A 20,019-nucleotide genomic window follows, 5' to 3' on the forward strand; every position below is an offset into this window, starting at 1 on the left:
TCAAAAACCACACAGTTTTGATAGCAAAAACTTTGAATTCCATATTGAGAATAATATTACATGACTCGGGCCTTGGCTCTTCAGGTAAATGCAGGAAAGCTAGTACTGAGATCTTTCTTTAAGCATATTCCTAGTCACAGCTGCAGCTCATCTGATGTGTAATTCATCAAAGTAAAATCTCGAACTTGCAGTTAATATCTCATATTTGGTAAATACCCTGTATGTGAGGTTTGTGGACAGTGTGACGGTGTGTGGAAAGTGACAGTAGGGCAGAGGATGGTGTCAGTAGAGCAGTGGATGGTGTCAGTAGGGCAGAGGATGGTGTCAGTAGAGCAGTGGACGGTGTCAGTAGGGCAGAGGATGGTGTCAGTAGAGCAGTGGACGGTGTCAGTAGGGCGGTGGAATTTGTCAGCAGGGCAGAGGACAGTGTCAGTGGAACAGTGGATGTTTTCAGTAAGGCAGAGGATGGTGTCAGTAGAGCAGTGGACAATATTGTTAGGGCATTGGTTGGTGGCAGTAGAGCAGTGGATGGTGTCTGTAGTTTTTTATTATCTTTTACAATTTTATTATTTGTATTATTTTTTACAATGTTATTTTGTATTCTTTTTTAGATTTTTTAACAGCCCTGTTGGGGAACTTTGATGAAATGTCATGCCTCACTTTTAAGACAGAGAAAGTGATTGAGGACATAGGGGGTTATTTAATAAAGGCAAATCCACTTTGCACTACAAGTGCAAACTACAAGTGTAAAGTGCACTTGGAAGTGCAGTCGCTGTAGATCCGAGGGGTACATGCAAGGAAAATAAAAAACAGCATTTTAGCTTGCACATGATTGGATAATAAAATCAGCAGAGCTTCCCCTCATTTCAGATCTACCCCTCAGATTTACAGCGACTGCACTTCCAAGTGCACTTTCAGTGCAATTTCAAGTGCACTTTGCACTTGTAGTTTGCACTTGTAGTGCAAAGTGGATTTGCCTTTCGTAAATAACCCCCATGGTCCTCAATTTTCATTTCTGCAGCCTCAGCTGCACAGAGTAAATGACCAAGAAGAACACAGTTTACTAAGCTTCAGTTATGAATGGACACTGTGAGGGATCGGTACCGATTACTCACTGTGTTCATTTAGAAAAAGAAGGGGCCATGAGCATGTTCTCTATTTTTCGTTTGGGAAAAGTTCCTATCCGAAAATGCGATTGTCTGTACAAATTCCGACACGCAAAATTCCTACGCATGCTCGGAAACAATAAGACGCATGCTCGGAAGCACTGAACTTCATTTTGTATGTCACCAAGTTCTTGACGGTCGAAAGTTCAGAGAACTTTTGTGTGACAGTGTGTATGCAAGGCAAGCTTGAGCGGAATTCCCTCGGAAAAACCATCCAAGTTTTTTCTGATGGAAAATGCGCTCGTGTGTACGGGGCATTAAACTTTTACAAACCAACAAAGCCTGATTTTCTTTCTTCAGAAATGTCAGATAAACCATAATACTATATTACTTTGTATCAGTCATCCAAAAACACAGATTTGATAGCAAAAACTTTGAATTCCATATTGAGAATAATACAAGTATTACATGACCCGGGTCTTGGCTCTTCAAATTAATGGAAGAAAGCTAGCAGGGGCAGCCCATCTATTAAGGGAGCACGGGCGTCACCCCCCCCGTCACTCACCGCCTCCCCTATCCATGCGTCCGGCCCCTTTCAGGACACTGGACCATGGATTCCAATGTGGAGGGGGCTTCATTATAGGGTGGGCTCGGGTCGCAGAGAATGGGCTCCGATCCCACCCAGGTGTGTTACAACAGTGAATGATCATTCAATGTTTGGACACCTAGGAGGAGGAGGGGAGGAGCTGGAAACCGCCATGGAGGACAGAACTCAAAGCTGAACTGAGCTGCTACACGCTGCCTGCCACCCGCCACCATGGAGGTCAGGACACGGAGCGTAGCAGAGCCGCTACATGCTGCTTGCCACCCACCACAATGGGGTAAGTGCCGGACGTGCTGCTTGGGGGGGTGGATAGTTATGTACCGCTCGGGGGGGGGGGGGTAGTTGTGGGCCGCTCAAGGTGGGGGGATTGGTGGTTGTCTGCTGCCCCCCACAAAAAAAATCCACCAGCTGCCACCACTGATAGCTAGTACTGAGAACTTTCTTGGAGCATATTCAGTTACACCTGCAGCCCCTCTAGTTTACACCCAGGGATCAATTTACTAATGGTTATTGCATGTTTGTTTTTTGTTTTTTTGCAAATATAGTATGCAATAATGAAAAGTCAATTCATGAAAGTAAAATCTCGAATTTGCAGTAAATACCTCAAATTCAGTCAATATGTGAAGTAAATAGAACAAAAAGTTGTTATTTATTCAATGGAGTAGGCAGTCGATATATTAAGAACGTACAAAACAAAAACGAGAAGAACTCTGCACTGGTCATTAAGTTAAAAGTAAACCATGTATCAGTGTGGCAATATTATGCCTTTATCTCAGGAATGTAAATAACTTGTAACATTGCACTAGGGCAGGTGTAAGCAATCTTTGAGAGGTGGAGATCAAATATCATCAGAGTTATTATTATTATTATTATACAGGATTTATATAGCGCCAACAGTTTACGTAGCGCTTTACAACTTGAGGGTAGACAGTACAAATACAATACACTTTGATACAGTAGGAATCAGAGGGCCCTGCTCCTTAGAGCTTACAATCTAAGAGAGTTCAGCAAGACCTAACTAAATAGTAAGGAAAACCTAGAAAAATATAATAAATCAAATGTCACTGTAAAAATATAAACTAATGCTGCGTACACACGAGCGGACTTTACGGCAGACTTGATCCGGCGGACTTTTCGACGGACTTTCCGAATGAATGGACTTGCCTACACACGATCAACCAAAGTCTGACGGATTCGTACGTGATGACGTACGACCGGACTAAAACAAGGAAGTTCATAGCCAGTAGCCAAAAGCTGCCCTAGCGTCGATTTTTGTCCGTCGGACTAAACATGAAACATGTTTCATTTCTAGGTCCGTCGAACTTTTGGGGAAAAAAAGTCTGCTGGAGCCCACACACAACTGAATTATCTGACGGACTCCAGTCAGCCGGACTAAGTCTGCCATAAAGTCTGCTTGTGTGTACGCGGCATTAGCCTACCTTAAAATGGACAGAGTTAGTCAGTAGAGCAGTGGACAGTGTCAGTAGGGCAGAAGATGATGTCAGTAAGGCAATGGACAGTGTCAGTGGGGCAGAGATTTGAGTTTTTATTTTTATAATTTTATATATATATATATATATATATATATATATATATATATATATATATATATTTTACAATTTCAATATGTTATGGTCTGATGAAACCAAGGTTGAACTCTTTGGCCCTAATTCCAAAAGATATGTTTGATGCAAAAACAACACTATAGATTACCAAAAGAACACCATACCCACTGTGAAGCATGGAGGTGGCAGCATCATGCTTTTGGGCTGTTTTTCTTCAGCTGTAGCCTTAGTCAATGTAGAGGGAATTAAGAAGAGTTCCAAATACCAGTCAATATTGTCCCAAAACCTTCAGGCTTCTGCTAGAAAGCTGAACATGAAGAGGAACTTCATCTTTTTGCATGACAATGACCCAAAGCATACATCCAAATCAACAAAGGAATGGTTTCACCAGAAGAAGATTACATGTTTGGAATGGCCCAGCCAGAGCCCAGACCTGAATCCGATTGAAAATCTGTGGGGTATAACGGCTGCAAAACAAACAGTGGCCAAGGCATGGAAATCTCCTACATTGGTACTAGCAGAAACAATTCACAGAATGAATAATACAATGTCCCATGCTAAGATGGTAGCCATCGATCAAAATCAAATTCCAAAATTTGAAAAACTTTGGCATCCTTGGATAAAACAACAGTTCCTGTCAAACTTCAATGACTCTGTCCTGTTGCCATGGTAACAGATTAAATGACTTACAGAGACACCCATTCTAAGGCTTCAAAGAGAACTAAAAAGAATAATAAACTGACGTGCGGGACAACCTTGTGGACCATACCTCTACCTTTCAACCCTTTTTCTTCTTTCTCTTTCCTTTTCTCCACCTTACGATTAAAGCTCATTATCAGAATTTATTTGACCTATATACACTCTACTTGTAAACAATATGTATAGTAGGTATAAATCATTTAACCACTTACCAACCGGCCCATAGCCGAATGACGGCTGCAGGGCGGTTGGATAACTCTGGGTGGACGTACTATGACGTCCTCCCAGAATTCCCCTCTTGCGCGCCCCCTGGGGCGCGCACCCGAACACATCCGTGACCGCCGGGTCCAGGGGACCCGGCGCATCACGGATCCCGGTAAATGGCCGCTGATCGCGGCCGTTTACCATGTGATCGAGCCGTCAAATGACGGCGGGATCACATGTAAACAGACCGGCGTCATCTGATGACGCCGGTTCCTCTCCTCCCCTCCTGTGTACCGATCGGTACACTGTGAGCGGGGAGGGGGACGGATGGATGTCTGCAGCGCTGTGGGCTGTATGTGTAGTGCCCACAGTGCTGCACAGAGACATCCATCCATCCATCCATCCATGCTCAGCCATCCCTCACTACTGCAATGCTGTGCAATACTCTGCATTACCCCCACAATACTCTGCAATACCCCCACAATACTCTGCAATACCCCCACAATACTCTGCAATACTCTGCAATACCTCCACAATACTCTGCAATACTCTGCAATGCCCCCACAATACTCTGCAATGCTGTGCAATACTCTGCAATACCCTCACAATACTCTGCAATGCTGTGCAATACTCTGCAATGCCCCCACAATACTCTGCAATGCTGTGCAATACTCTGCAATGCCCCCACAATACTCTGCAATGCTGTGCAATACTCTGCAATGCCCCCACAATACTCTGCAATGCTGTGCAATACTCTGCAATGCCCCCACAATACTCTGCAATGCTGTGCAATACTCTGCAATGCCCCCACAATACTCTGCAATGCCCCCGCCATACTCTGCAATGCCCCCCGCCATACTCTGCCATGCCCCCGCCATACTCCGCCATACTCCGCCATACCCCGCCATACTCCGCCATACCCCGCCATACTCCGCCATACTCCGCCATACTCCGCCATACCCCGCCATACCCCGCCATACTCCGCCATACCCCGCCATACTCCGCAATACCCTGCCATACCCCGCCATACTCCGCCATACCCCGCCATACTCCGCAATACCCTGCCATACCCCGCCATACTCCGCAATACCCCGCCATACTCCGCAATACCCCGCCATACCCTGCCATGCTGAGCCATGCTCAGCTGTACTCGCCCTCTGTATGTGGCCAGGCTGTGGAAGTCTCACACATGTGGTATCGCCGTACTCAGGAGGAGTAGGAGAATCTATTTTGGGGTGTCATTTTTGGCATGTACATGTTATGTGGTAGAAATATTGTATAAATGGACAACTTTGTGTTAAAAAAAAAAAAAAGCGTTTTAACCACTTCCCGCCCGCCGGCCGTCATACAACGTCCTTGACTTTGTGCGGAGATATCTGAATGATGGTTGCAGCTACAGGCATCATTCAGATATCAGCTTTTTCAGCCGGCGATTCCCTACACCATGAGAACAATCATAGCAGCTGTTCCACTGCTTGATCGTTCTTACGGGAGGCGAGAGGGGACGTCCCCCCTTCCCGCCGCCTTGTGGTGCTTCTACCGACTCACCGCTACGATCGAAGCCAGGATCTTTTTTTTTTTTTTTTTTTTTAATTTCAGGCTTCCCAGCCTAGAGGTGAGATGTGGGGTCTTATTGACCCCATATATCACTGTAAAGAGGACCTGTCATGCCATATTCCTATTACAAGGATGTTTATATTCCTTGTAATAGAAATAAAAGTGGTCAAAATTTTTTTTTTTTTGGAAAAAAGCATCAAACTAAAATAAATAAAGTAAAATGAACAATAAAAAAAAAAAAAAATTTTTAAAGCGCCCCTGTCCCTGTGTGCTCGCATGCAGAAGCGAACGCATACGTAAGTCCGGCCCACATATGAAAACGGTGTTCAAACCACACATGTGAGGTATCGCTGCGATCGGTAGAGCGAGAGCAATAATTTTGGCCCTAGACCTCCTCTGTAACTCAAAACATGTAACCAGTAAAAAATTTTAAAGCGTCGCCTATGGGGATTTTTGAGGAGCAAAGTTTGGCGCCATTCCACAAGCGCGTGCAATTTTGAAGGGTGACATGTTGGGTATCTATTTACTCGGCGTAACTTCATCTTTCACATTATGCAAAAACATTGGGCTAACTTTATTATTTTGGTTTTTGTAAAGTACAAAACAGTTTTTTTTCCAAAAAAAACGCGTTAAAAAAATTGCTGCGCAAATACTGTGCGAGATAAAAAGTTGCAACGACCGCCATTGTATTCTCTAGGGTCTTTGCTAAAAAAACATATATAATGTTTTGGGGTTCTAAGTAATTTTCTAGCTAATAAATGATGATTTTTACATGTAGGAGAGAAATGTCAGAATTGGCCTGGGTGCTCCAGAACGCCTGAAGGTGCTCCCCTGCATGTTGGGCCTCTGTATGTGGCCACGCTGTGTAAAAGTCTCACACATGTGGTATCACCGTACTCGGGAGTAATAGCAGAATGTGTTTTGGGGTGTAATTTGTGGTATGCATATGCGGTCTGTGAGAAATACCCTGCTAATATGACAATTTTGTGGAAAAAAAAAAAAGTAAAAAAAAAACCTTGATTTTGCAAAGAATTGTGGGAAAAAATGACAACTTCAAAAAACTCACCATGCATCTTTCTAAATACCTTGGAATGTCTTCTTTCCAAAAAGGGGTCATTTGGGGGGTATTTGTACTTTTCTGGCATGTTAGGGTCTCAAGAAATTAGATAGGCCGTCAGTAATTCAGGTGTGATCAATTTTCAGATATTCGCACCATAGCTTTTGGACTCTTTAACTTTCAAAAAGACCAAATAATATCCACCGATTTGGGTTATTTTTACCAAAGATATGTAGCGGTATAAATTTTGGCCAAAATATATGAAGAAAAATTACTAATTTGCAAAATATTATAACAGAAATGAAGAAAAATGTATTTTTTTACAGATTTTTCGGTCTTTTTTCTTTTACGGCGCAAAAAATAAAGAAACCAGCAGTGATTAAATACCACCAAAAGAAAGCTCTATTTGTGTGAAAAAAAGGACAAAAATTTCATAAAGATACAGTGTTGCATGACTGAGTAATTGTCATTCAAAATGTGAGAGCACCAAAAGCTGAAAATTGGTCTGGTTAGGAAGGGGGTTTAAGTGCCCAGTTGTCAAGTGGTTAAATACCTACAAAAGTAACTAAGGAAATTATATATATCTTTAATTTAGGTTTACGTGAACCCAATGTTTAATATTTGAAATTTCATGATATTTACCTATATAATCCCTACTGTAAAACAATGAGCTTACTTTATAGATCCTTGTAAACTTACTTTATGTATCTTTATAACATTGTATACTCAATAAACTTCTTTTGACAAGGAAAATCTGTGGGGTGATCTGAAGAGGGCTGTGCACGGGAGATGCCCTTGCAATCTGACAGATTTGGAGTGTTTTTGCAAAGAAGAGTCGGCAAATATTGCAAGTCAAGATGTGCCATGCTGATAGACTCATACCCAAAAAGACTGAGTGCTGTAATAAAATCAAAAGGTGCTTCAACAAAGTATTAGTTTAAGGGTGTGCACACTTATGCAATCATATTATTTTATTTTTTTTTTATTTTTACTTCCCTCCACCAAAAAGATTTCAGTTTGTTTTCAACTGAATTGTACAGTTTATAGGTCACATTAAAGATGAAAAAAATTCTGAAATTATTTATCTTTGTCTCATTTTTTTTACATCGCAGAAACCTGACATTTTAACAGGGGTGTGCGGACTTTCTATATCCACTGTATATGGATGATGGTATTGTATTTATTTTAATAAAAAAAAAAAAAAATCTAAGTACCTTTTTCATAATCGATATACAGCTGTCATGTGACTCAGCTCTTTCCCAGCCTGTCTTCAGGGAAACATCAGTGGGAGGAGCCAGAGATGTAAATAGAACCATTTAGGCTGACCCCCAGCCCTTTAAATCCCTTCATGGGATGCTATATTACGGTTCCCCAGTAGGACCCTTTCATGTTCTGCAGTGGGGCCCCCCACAGTGGCGGGACCCTAGGTCCCAGTCACAAGTGCGACCTTTGCGACCCTGGTAGTTCCAACACTGGTGTCTGTTTTTTTTTTTATGTTTGTTATTCTATTTTTGTATTTTTTACCATTTCATTGTATTTATTTTTTTAATATTGTATTTTTTATTATTTTTTACAGTTTTTTTTAGGAGCTCCACTGGGGACTTTGGTGAAATATCAAGGGTCTAAACTTTGCAAGACTGAAGATAAGGCTGGAGTTTTAAAGTGGTTGTATATCCTCACTTGTAGATTTTTTTTTAAAATTAATATATCCTAAACCTGTACGGTTTAGGAGATATTCACTATGCATGCAGCCGCTGACGTCAGCAGCATATGCGCTCTCAATGCCCGGCTGAAGAAGACTCCGGGAGTGATGTAATTACATCGATTACATCACTCCTGCCTTTTGTGGGAGGATGCCCCCATGCTTCGGCATATATATATTTTAGGCACAGGTTGCGTTTAAATGTTTTATTTTTTACTATGTTTTTTTTTTATTTGCTTTGCAGGTATGGTAAGTCTTACTGTTATACTGTAATGTTACTTTGTTTTATTGTTAACCATTATTTGCTTAGCAGGTATGCCATTCAGTTGCAGTGCGGATTTATTTATCTTGACAGCAACAGCGTTTGCTCCCACGATACATAAAGCCGTGACTCCAGCGCTGTCGGAGGTGATTTCACCACCACAGTTACATACTTCAGCATATATGCCGAAGCGTGGGGGCAGCAGTGGGTGGAGGAGCGATTTGCTCCTACCTTTTGCAGGAGGATGCCCCCATGCTTCGGCATATATAAACGGCGCATGTATGCCCATCATTAGAAGTGGGTGGATGAAGGGAGGTATTCTAATGGTGGGCATACCCACCGATCAATATCTTTTTTTCGTTCAGCCCACAGGCTGCATGAAAAAAAAGTTTACAATATATGCCCAACAAGGACCAGCAATGTATTGGTATGTTGCTGGACTTTGAGTGGTTATACCAGAATGATGCCTACAGGTTTAGGTATAATCTTGGTATCATTCTTTTCAGCCAGAGGTTGGCTTTCATATAAAAGCAATTTTAGTGGCTAATTAGCCTCTAGACTTCTTTTACAAGCAGTGGGAGGGAATGACCCCCCCCCCCACCATCTTCCATGGTTTTTCTCTGGCTCTCCTGTCCCAGCAGGGAACCCGAGAATGCGGCCGGTGATTCGGCCATCTGACCATAGAGATGATCAGTGACCAGAATGGCCCCAATCATCTCAATGGCCAAAGAAACTGGAAGCTGCGAGCATTTCGTGACTTAGATTTCGCTGGATGTAAACAGCGCCATTGGGAAAGCATTTTATCACACCGATCTTGGTGTGGTCTGGCTTTGAGGGCAGAGGAGAGATCTAGGTTCTAATAGACCTCAATTTTTTTTAAAAAGAGTACCTGTCACTACCTATTGCTATCATAGGGGATATTAACATTCCCTGAGATAACAATAAAAATGATTAAAAAAATAAAAAAATGAAAGGAACAGTTTAAAAATAAGATTAAAAAAAAATAATAAAGGAAAAAAAAAAACACCCCTGTCCCCCCCTGCTCTCACGCAAAGGCGAACACAAGCGTCAGTCTGACGTCAAATGTAAACAGCAATTGCACCATGCATGTGAGGTATCACCGCGAAGGTCAGATTGAGGGCAGTAATTTTAGCAGTAGACCTCCTCTGTAAATCTAAAGTGGTAACCTGTAAAGGCTTTTAAAGGCTTTTAAAAATGTATTTAGTTTGTTGCCACTGCACGTTTGTGCGCAATTTTAAAGCATGTCATGTTTGGTATCCATGTACTCGGCTTAAGATCATCTTTTTTATTTCATCAAACATTTGGGTAATATAGTGTGTTTTAGTGCATTAAAATTTAAAAAAGTGTGTTTTTTCCCCAAAAAATGCGTTTGAAAAATCGCTGCGCAAATACTGTGTGAAAAAAAAAAATTAAACACCCACCATTTTAATTTTTTTATGTAAACAAAAAGTGTCAGAAAGGGATTTGTCTTCAAGTGGTTAGAAGAGTGGGTGATGTGTGACATAAGCTTCTAAATGTTGTGCATAAAATGCCAGGACAGTTCAACCCCCCCCCAAATGACCCCATTTTGGAAAGTAGACTCCCCAAGCTATTTGCTGAGAGGTATAGTGAGTATTTTGCAGACCTCACTTTTTTCACAAAGTTTTGAAAATTGAAAAAAGAAAAAAAAAATGTTCTTGTCTTTCTTCATTTTCAAAAACAAATGAGAGCTGCATAATACTCACCATGCCTCTCAGCAAATAACTTGGGGTGTCCACTTTCCAAAATGGGGTCATTTTGGGGGGGGTTTGTGCTATCTTGGCATTTTATGGCTTTCGAAACTGTGATAGGTAGTGAGGAGTGAATCAAAAATTTACGCCCTTAGAAATCCTGAAGGCGGTGATTGGTTTTCGGGGCCCTGTCTGAAGCTAGGCTCCCAAAAAGTCCCACACATGTGGTATCCCCGTACTCAGGAGAAGCAGCAAAATGTATTTTGGGGTGTAATTCCACATATGCCCATGGCATGTTTGAGCAATATATCATTTAGTGACAACTTTGTGCAAAAAAAAAAAAAAATGGTCACTTTCCCGCAACTTGTGTCAAAATATAAAATATTCCATGGACTCAACATGCCTCTCAGCAAATAGCTTGGGGTGTCTACTTTCCAAAATGGGGTCATTTGGGGGGTTTTGTGCCATCTGGGCATTTTATGGCTTCAAAACTGTGATAGGTAGTGAGGAGTGAAATCAAAACTTTACGCCCTTAGAAATCCTGAAGGCGGTGCTTGGTTTTCGGGGCCCCGTACGCGGCTAGGCTCCCAAAAAGTCCCACACATGTGGTATCCCCATACTCAGGAGAATCAGCAGAATGTATTTTGGGGTGCAATTCCACATATGCCCATGGCCTGTGTGAGCAATATATCATTTAGTGACAACTTTGTGCATAAGAAAAAAGTTTGTCATTTTCCTGCAACTTGTGGCAAAATATAAAATATTCCATGGACTCAACATGCCTCTCAGCAAATAGCTTGGGGCGTCTATTTTCCAAAATGGGGTCATTTGGGGGGGTTTTGTGCCATCTTGGTATTTTATGGCCTTCAAAACTGTGATAGGTAGTGAGTAGTGAAATCAAAAACGTACGCCCTTAGAAATCCTGAAGGCGGTGCTTGGTTTCGGGGCCCCGTACGCGGCTAGGCTCCCAAAAAGTCCCACACATGTGGCATCCCCATACTCAGGAGAAGCAGCAGAATGTATTTTGGGGTGTAATTCCACATATGCCCATGGCATGTTTGAGCAATATATCATTTAGTGACAACTTTGTGCAAAAAAAAAAAAAGTTTGTAATTTTCCCTCAACTTGTGTCAAAATATAAAATATTCCATGGACTCAACATGCCTCTCAGCAAATAGCTTGGGGTATTTACTTTCCAAAATGGGGTCATTTGGGGGGGGGGTTGTGCCATCTCGGCATTTTATGGCCTTCAAAACTGTGATAGGTAGTGAGGAGTGAAATCAAAAATTTACGCCCTTAGGAATCCTGAAGGCAGTGCTTAGTTTTCGGGGGCCCCGTACGCGGCTAGGCTCCCAAAAAGTCTCACACATGTGGTATCACCATACTCAGGAGAAGCAGCTAAATGTATTTTGGGGTGCAATTCCACATATGCCCATGGCCTGTGTGAGCAATATATCATTTAGTGACAACTTTTTGTAAATTTTTTTTTTTTGTCATTATTCAATAACTTGAGACAAAAAAATGAATATTCGATGGGCTCAACATGCCTCTCAGCAATTTCCTTGGGGTGTCTACTTTCCAAAATGGGGTCATTGGGGGGGGGTGTACTGACCTGCCATTTTAGCACCTCAAGAAATGACATAGGCAGTCATAAACTAAAAGCTGTGTAAATTCCAGAAAATGTACCCTAGTTTGTAGACGCTATAACTTTTGCGCAAACCAATAAATATACGCTTATTGACATTTTTTTTACCAAAGACATGTGGCCGAATACATTTTGGCCTAAATGTGTGACTAAAATTGAGTTTATTGGATTTTTTTTATAACAAAAAGTAGAAAATATCATTTTTTTTCAAAATTTTCAGTCTTTTTCCGTTTATAGCGCAAAAAATAAAAATGGCAGAGGTAATCAAATACCATCAAAAGAAAGCCCTATTTGTAGGAAGAAAAGGACGCATATTTCGTTTGGGTACAGCATTGCATGACCGCACAATTAGCAGTTAAAGCGACGCAGTGCCAAATTGTAAAATGTGCTCTGGTCAGGAAGGGGGTAAATCCTTCTGGGGCTGAAGTGGTTAATGATAAGCTAAAGGAAAAACCAGGGAAGGCAAAACATAAGCAAATTAAATTTACTGGGACATTATAGGAAGCAGGTGGCCATGATATGCAGATCTTCCTATAGCCTGATAAATGACAATGTGCTGATCCACTAATCGGAGATCTAAAGTATATGAGGACATAAAGTATATGAGTTGTAATGAGTGCAATGGGTTGTATTGTAGGATGACCTCTCTAAACACTGCACATGGCATACTCCAGACTGTCCTATTACAATGTGCATTATGTTAAAAGAAAAGTATGGTTTTTCTTTTTATTTAATGATCATACTTACAGTACCTAGGTGGATGCCGCATCGGTCCGATACTGCATCTGTCCCCCAGCACCTCTAAGACTGAGAACCAAGGGATCTAACACTGCTGAACGCTCGGTTCACAGAGCTCCCTGAGCAGGGAGCTGGTAACTATCAGTCAGCAACTCTCTGCTCAGCGCTGGGCTGTGGAGGGGGCAGAAGCAGCCGGACTTCAGCCCGCTGTCTGCTGTAAGCGTGTCACAGAAGTGCAGAACTAACTGCACTCCTGTGATCCACAGGAGAAATACATATTGGGTTCTAACCTAAGGGAGGTTTCCAGATTGGTGACCTTCTGGTTTTATGAACTGAGGTCCTACTTTCCACATGGTGTAAATGTGGAGTGGGACATCAATCCTTTCATAAACACAGCATGAGTCTGTTAATTTCCCAATGACTGAGGACAAATGTAATTTGAGGTTTGAGGTAATTTGAGGTTTGATCTTTAAACTAGATTTATTACATATGATCTCCCTTTTTCCTCTCTTAAAGTGATTGTAAAGTCTAACAAACATCATCCTTATTAGCTGAGTATTGAAATCTTGCACTGGAAGCTTCTTGGATGCAGAGAATACTTTACTGTCATAGAGAAATATCAGAACATGTCTTTATCATCATGGAATAGGAACAAGGAGCATACAAGTACTTACACTGAACATAGACAGAACATCCTGTGATCACATTACCATAGAATAACACATAATAACACTGCAGTGCCACCTCCGGGATAGATAGGTATAATGCATACAGTATTATCAGTTTAATAGCAACTATGCCGTTGTACTTTCAACAACCCTTATCAACAGCATGTGCGTTGTCAAATTTTATTCAGCTTCTTCTGTAAATAACTCTGACGTTCATTCAACAAAGGCTTGGTGAGTGCATCATTCTTGTGTTTCATCAGATAAGTAGTTGTGTACCTGGAATAATCATCAATAAGCATTTGCAATTCATGAGCACTTTGCAAGGCGCTATTGTTAAATCTTCTGATAAGTCTTCTCTTTATAATGTCCTGTATAGTTTCTGGACTTCTGAGCCTCAGCCAGCTGTGCCATAAGTGAATACATTTGCTGTGTAGGTCATTCGAGACTATATTGTCACATTACATTATTACTATATTGTCACATCACACATTAAATGTCACTGGGAAACCCCGACGTTTCCCCTTGTCAGAGGGGGGCAAGGTCACGTGACGGGTGGCCCCACCCTCAGCTACATACGAGCTGTCAAGCTGGCGCCGCGTCATTGGCTGGGAGCCTCTGGTGGAGGCAGGATCCTGTGCGTGTTCCTCGCTGGAGATCATCCATCGCTGGAGATCGAGAATTGGATTACATCGCTGGGGTAGGAGCATGAATTTATTGGATTACATCGCTGGAATCTCTTTTTTATTTTCTATTTTTTTATTTTTAATAAAGAACTTGTCTAAAGCCGTCTCCTGTGGTTTTTTAACATGTTGACACTTTTTTTTGTGAAATGGTAGGGGTACAACGTACTCCTTACCAATTCACATAGGGGGGGGCCGGGATCTGGGTGTCCCCTTTGTTAAAGGGGGCTTCCAGATTTCGATAAGCCCCCCACGCGCAGACCCCCACAACCACCGGGCAAGGGTTGTGGGGATGAGGCCCTTGTCCCCATCAACATGGGGACATCCTCCCCATGTTGAGGGCATGTGGCCTGATACGGTTCAGGAGGGGGGCGCTCTCTCGTTCCCTCTCTTTTCCTGCGGCCTGCCAGGTTGCGTGCTCGGATAAGGGTCTGGTGTGGATTTTTGGGGGAACCCCACGCCATTTTTTTTTTATTTTGGCGTGGAGTTTCCCTTAATATCCATACCAGACCTGAAGGGCCTGGTAAGGGAATTTTGGGGGACCCCTCCCACACATTTTTATTCTTCAATGACTTTCAATGACTTTTATGTGTATTGTCGGGACCGACAATTCATTACTAGCCGGCACTAGCGCTAGTACTTTTAAATGAATTTTTTTTCCTTTAAAAAATGTCATTTTGCTCTTGGACTGTTATAAACCCAGGAAACATGCGCTACTTTCCAGGCATACTATAGACACCCCCAGGTACGAAATTTAAAGGAATATTTCACTTTTATTGTTTCACTTTAAGCATTATTAAAATCACTGCTCCCCAAAAAACGGCCATTTTTATAACTTTTTTTTGCATTGATACATGTCCCCTGGGGCAGGACCCGGGTCTCTAACTTTTATGACACTTTTTATGACAATAACTTGCATATAAGCCTTTAAAATTAACACTTTAGATTTCTCCCATAGACTTTTAAAGGGTGTTCCGTAGCTTTTCGAATTTGCTGTGAACACCCTAAATTGTTTGCTGTTCGGCGAACGGGCGAACAGCCAATGTTCGAGTCGAACTCATGTTTGACTCGAACAGATAGCCCATCCCTACTTCTTTGTCACTGTTGAGTAGCGCAGGGTTTTTTCTATATATAACTTCTAAATTCAGCTTGTTCGATTAAGATTTGGCAAAACCTGGAACCTAATCAGCTCTGCATTTATTAATAATATTAATAAATAACCCCCACAGTAGTCAAATCTTGTTACAGCTGATAATAAGGATCCACCTGCACAGTACTGTCAGAGTTAATTATGGCAAACACAGCTGCCCACTCCCATCATAAACAAAGAGAACTAAGGCCGCATACACACGGGCGGACTTTTCGACCAGATTTGTTCGACAGACTTTCCAACGGACTTTCGACGGACTTTTGTCGGACTTCCGATGACTTTTTAACCAATGGACTTGCCTACACACGATCACACCAAAGTCCGACGGATTTGTACATGATGATGTACACCGAAATAAAATAGTAGTTGATAGCCAGTAGCCAATAGCTGCCCTAGCGTCGGTTTTTGTCCGTCGGACTAGCATACAGACGAGCGGATTTCTGGGTCCGGCGGAGTTACGATGTAAAGATTTGAAGCATGTTCCAAATCTAAAATCCATCAGATTTGTGACTGGAAAAGTCCGCTGAAGGTCCGGTGAAGCCCACACACGATTGGATTGTCCGCCGGATTTGGTCCGTTGGCATCCGTCAGACAAGTCCGGCCGAAAAGTCCGACCGCGTGTACGCTGCATAAAAGGGTTTTACAGTACTGGAGGTTCCAGAATAGTGTAAGGTAGGCTGCAATTTTTAAATATTTTTAAGGTTCTGGGAGGGGCTTACTGCGCCCAAGTGGGGACTCAGAGAAAGCACTCACTGGTCCCCCCAAAAGGCAGGCTGAGGCTGCCAAACAACAAAGTCAGCACTCCAACTTAAAAGCAATGCTTCTCCACAAGTATACATAAATAACTCCTTGCAATCCGTGACCCAACTTCTGCACTCTTTACATTTTTACTCCAAATATCAGTTCCTTATTACACTCTATGCACTCGTGATAAAAGTTTTCTTATACACTTCATTTCTGAGCCAGTACTGCTGAGCCTGCACCGGGTTCCACCAGGCCAGTAAGCAATCCCCTCACTCCCAGTGACATCAGTTCATATGTTTCTCATGAATACTAGGATGCTGAACTCTTGTACTAAACCTGTGTATATTCTTCTTCTGAGACCTCACCCCAACTCCTGGCACTCTCGGGCTGGGTCCCTAGGGCCCTAGGTTGCCCTAAGCCACAACGTCAGACCCAATATTGAGGTTCTAATTGTTAGGGAAGCAGCCTAAGCACACAAGTTCCTCCACTACCAGGGCCTTCTGTCACCTTTGCCAAATCACCGCTTCATGACTGGCTGGTTGCTTATACACTTATACAATAGTCATTAGCAATGGCAATATAACCTTCTCTGAATATCTTCAATGCATCTTAGACCTTTGTACTGTACCTTCTCTATCTTGTCTTGTCCCCTTTTAAAGCCCAGTTCTTTGTGACATGCCATACATGCATGCACCACTTTAAGGTTGTCCTCAAGTACCTTTAGACTAGGCCAAGTTGAATAACTGTAAATATTCTTTAGGTGTAACAAATGAACAGTCAACACATGTACATTACTGTACATGATCTTCTAAGTGCCCTTAGTAAGTATTCTGATGCTCCTAAGGCCCCTTTCACACTTGTGTGACTTGTCCTGCAACTTGGGACTGCAAAGTCACATGACATGTCATACCCCATGATTTCCAATGAGTACCATTCATATCTGTGCGACGTCAAGTCACAGCGACTTCAAAGTAGTCCCTGCACCACTTTGGTCCGACTTTAATGTGACTTGAGGTCCACAGACCTCAAGATTACACAGGCATTGCTTCAAGCTGCATAAAAGGTGGCGCAAAATTGTGTTAAAGTCACACAACTTTCAGCTTGTATGTAGGATGGTCCCGGGGCCCAAGAGGACTAATGATGACCTCAAGGGTTAGGGAGAGCTGACATCCTTCCCTGTAGAGTGGGTTAACAGGCATGGTGGGTGTGATGCAAGAAGAATGATGGGCGCCAGTCACTTTTTTAATGCAAACAGAGATTTGTTGTCTCTTAACAGAACTGGGGGGGAGAGGGTTAGGGCCAGGACACCCTTGAGTAAATGCAATGGTAATTGGCAGACTCTGAGACTTCTATAGGTTGACAGCTATACAGTGGAAGGCCTCCAGCTGGATAACACTTCTGTATAGGTAGGGCCACTGTCACCTATGGCAACTAATCTTGTAACAGTCACTAACAGTAGTTATCTATTACTGTTGGTAACACGGAACAGTCTATTTACTTATCTCACATTATCCCACTGTTGATGTTCACTCACTGAGCTCCCAGTCTCTCACTAGACTTCTAGATCCCAGTCATCATTGGATCCCCTGAGCTCTTCCACAGCTATCCCACTGTATACTCCTCAAGTGTCACCCCCCGTTATCCTGCTGGGTCTCTGGCTTGGCACCTGCTGATGCTTTCCCACTTCTTCACCATCCCTGGCTGGTGAGAAGACTGCTCTGGTACTTGCTTCAGCTTACTCATAGTAGTCTCCGGTAACAAGGTGGATGGTCCCTTAGTGGCGACAGCTTCCACTCTACCTCCGACCACAACTGGTTCCCCATCCAGATGAACCTTCTTAACTCGGTTGGGCTCCAATCCTGCAGTCCCAACCCTACGCTGCTTCTCCTGCTCCCGGATAGGCCTCAGGCAGCCTAGCAGCCAGGTGTCCCCGGGATAGGCCTCAGGCTTCCGGCCTAGCAGCCCAGGATGACATAACACATGTCCACCCAGACAGCCGCCCAGGTGGCACAGAACCCCGATCACCTGACTCCACCCAAATAAATAGGCTCCCCCAGCAGGCTAAGGGGCTTAAAGAAACCCTTGCTCATTGGCTGAGACAGACCATCCATTCATAATCTGTCCTTGCAATGCCCTTGTCAATCTAATGTCACAAGCCACAATGCCACCTAGTGACAAAAGAGAAAAGTGCAGCAATTCCAGAATTAGGGGGGAATCAGTGGATCTCCTAACAATTAGCCAGGACAATTACTACCTGGCAGACTAACTTGGTTACCAACCCTTCCTAAACACCAGGGTGCCACATGTACAAGTGTGAAAGGGGCCTAAGTGCTGCTTGAATAGGTGAGTCCATTAGTCCTTAGTAAGCAAGAGTCCTTACCCTGGAACCTCCACGGGGCTCCCACAAGAGGTACAACAGTTGACATTTTTAGCAACATCTTGTTCCTTTAATTTGGGGGATCTGGAACCGAACCTTTGGCCACCCTACTAATTACGGCGTCCCTGAGGGGCGGTTCCATCTCCTTTTTATATGTTTGCCCTGGTAGAGGGTATTACTTCCCTCAAAAGCACAGGAAAAACTGACCAGCAATGTTAAACCTTACCTCCCAAGGAGTATTACCTCAGGCAGACAAACATTAGTTAGCAATGCAAATATACTCATCCTCGAATATTCAGTTACACAAAGAAATATAAACAAGCAACAAGCAAAAACTACAATGATTAAAAACATATGAAATAAACACACAACAAAGAAAAACCCTTTGCAAGCATCTGCTTGCAAAGTTATGCTATGTGATTAAGAATATGTAACAAATGGTTTACCTCAAAACAGATGTATTCCAGTGGGGTTGTGTTTGCATGCAAAATGAAGCATTCAGAAAAAAAAGCCCATCCAGATAAGCACTACATTTGTTTGACAGCATCTGTAATAAATCCATGCTGACAAGTATTTCATTTCACGAGTGCCAAATATGAAGTATTATTTCAATGGATATTGTATGTTTTCCAAGATTCTCAGCCTGAGGAAATGCTATTATTGTTTTGTTTCCTTCACATAGACAGTACTACCATTAGTGAATCATAGTGAAAAGTACTATGAGATTTGCACACAGAAGTGCTCTCTTTTAGCAACTGATAATGTAATGCAGTGGTAAAAATAGGCGTCTGAGGTGTGGTTTTACCACCCCCATTAACCAGTTTCAGTCTGTTCCAATTCTGACATTTCTCTCCTACATGAAAAAAATCATATTTTTTTTTGCTAAAAACACTACTTAGAACCAGTAAACATTATAATATACTTATATTATATTCAGTTCTACGAGTGCACATTTTTTGGAAAAAATACACTTGAATGAACACTTGAATGAATTTTAATGCACAAAACCACAATATAATACCTAATTGTTTGGTAAAATATAAAAGATGATGTTGTGTCAAGTAAATAGATACCTAACATGTCATGCTTTATTTTTTATTATTACAGTTACTTTAAATTGCGAATGCCTGTGGAACGGTGCCAAATTACGCAACCTAAAAATGAACAACATCCCTTGTGATAGCAAGGGCTGTGACAGTTCCTCTTTTTGGGGAGATCTGGGGTCCATATCTCTCCTCTGATCATAGCCTCAACCATGATCCCAGTATAACTAATTCAACCTTTTATAAACAGCCTAAGAACTGGAAAGGGCTGCAAAGGCTGTCAGACCATGTTGTACACATGCCACTGCCTAAATGCTTTGCTTCATGGCTGCTGCAGAAATTATAACCTATATCGCATTCATCAGGCAGTACCAACAGAAAGTGACCTTTTCAAGTGTAGCACCCTCCTAGTGTAGGATGCTAGGTACATTTAGTTTTTGGTTTCTTTTGCACTCAAGGGAGCAATGACTGTTAAGTCTGTTCTGTTC

This window comes from Aquarana catesbeiana, linkage group LG01 (genome assembly GCF_042186555.1).
Source record: "Aquarana catesbeiana isolate 2022-GZ linkage group LG01, ASM4218655v1, whole genome shotgun sequence".
Taxonomy (NCBI): domain Eukaryota; kingdom Metazoa; phylum Chordata; class Amphibia; order Anura; family Ranidae; genus Aquarana; species Aquarana catesbeiana.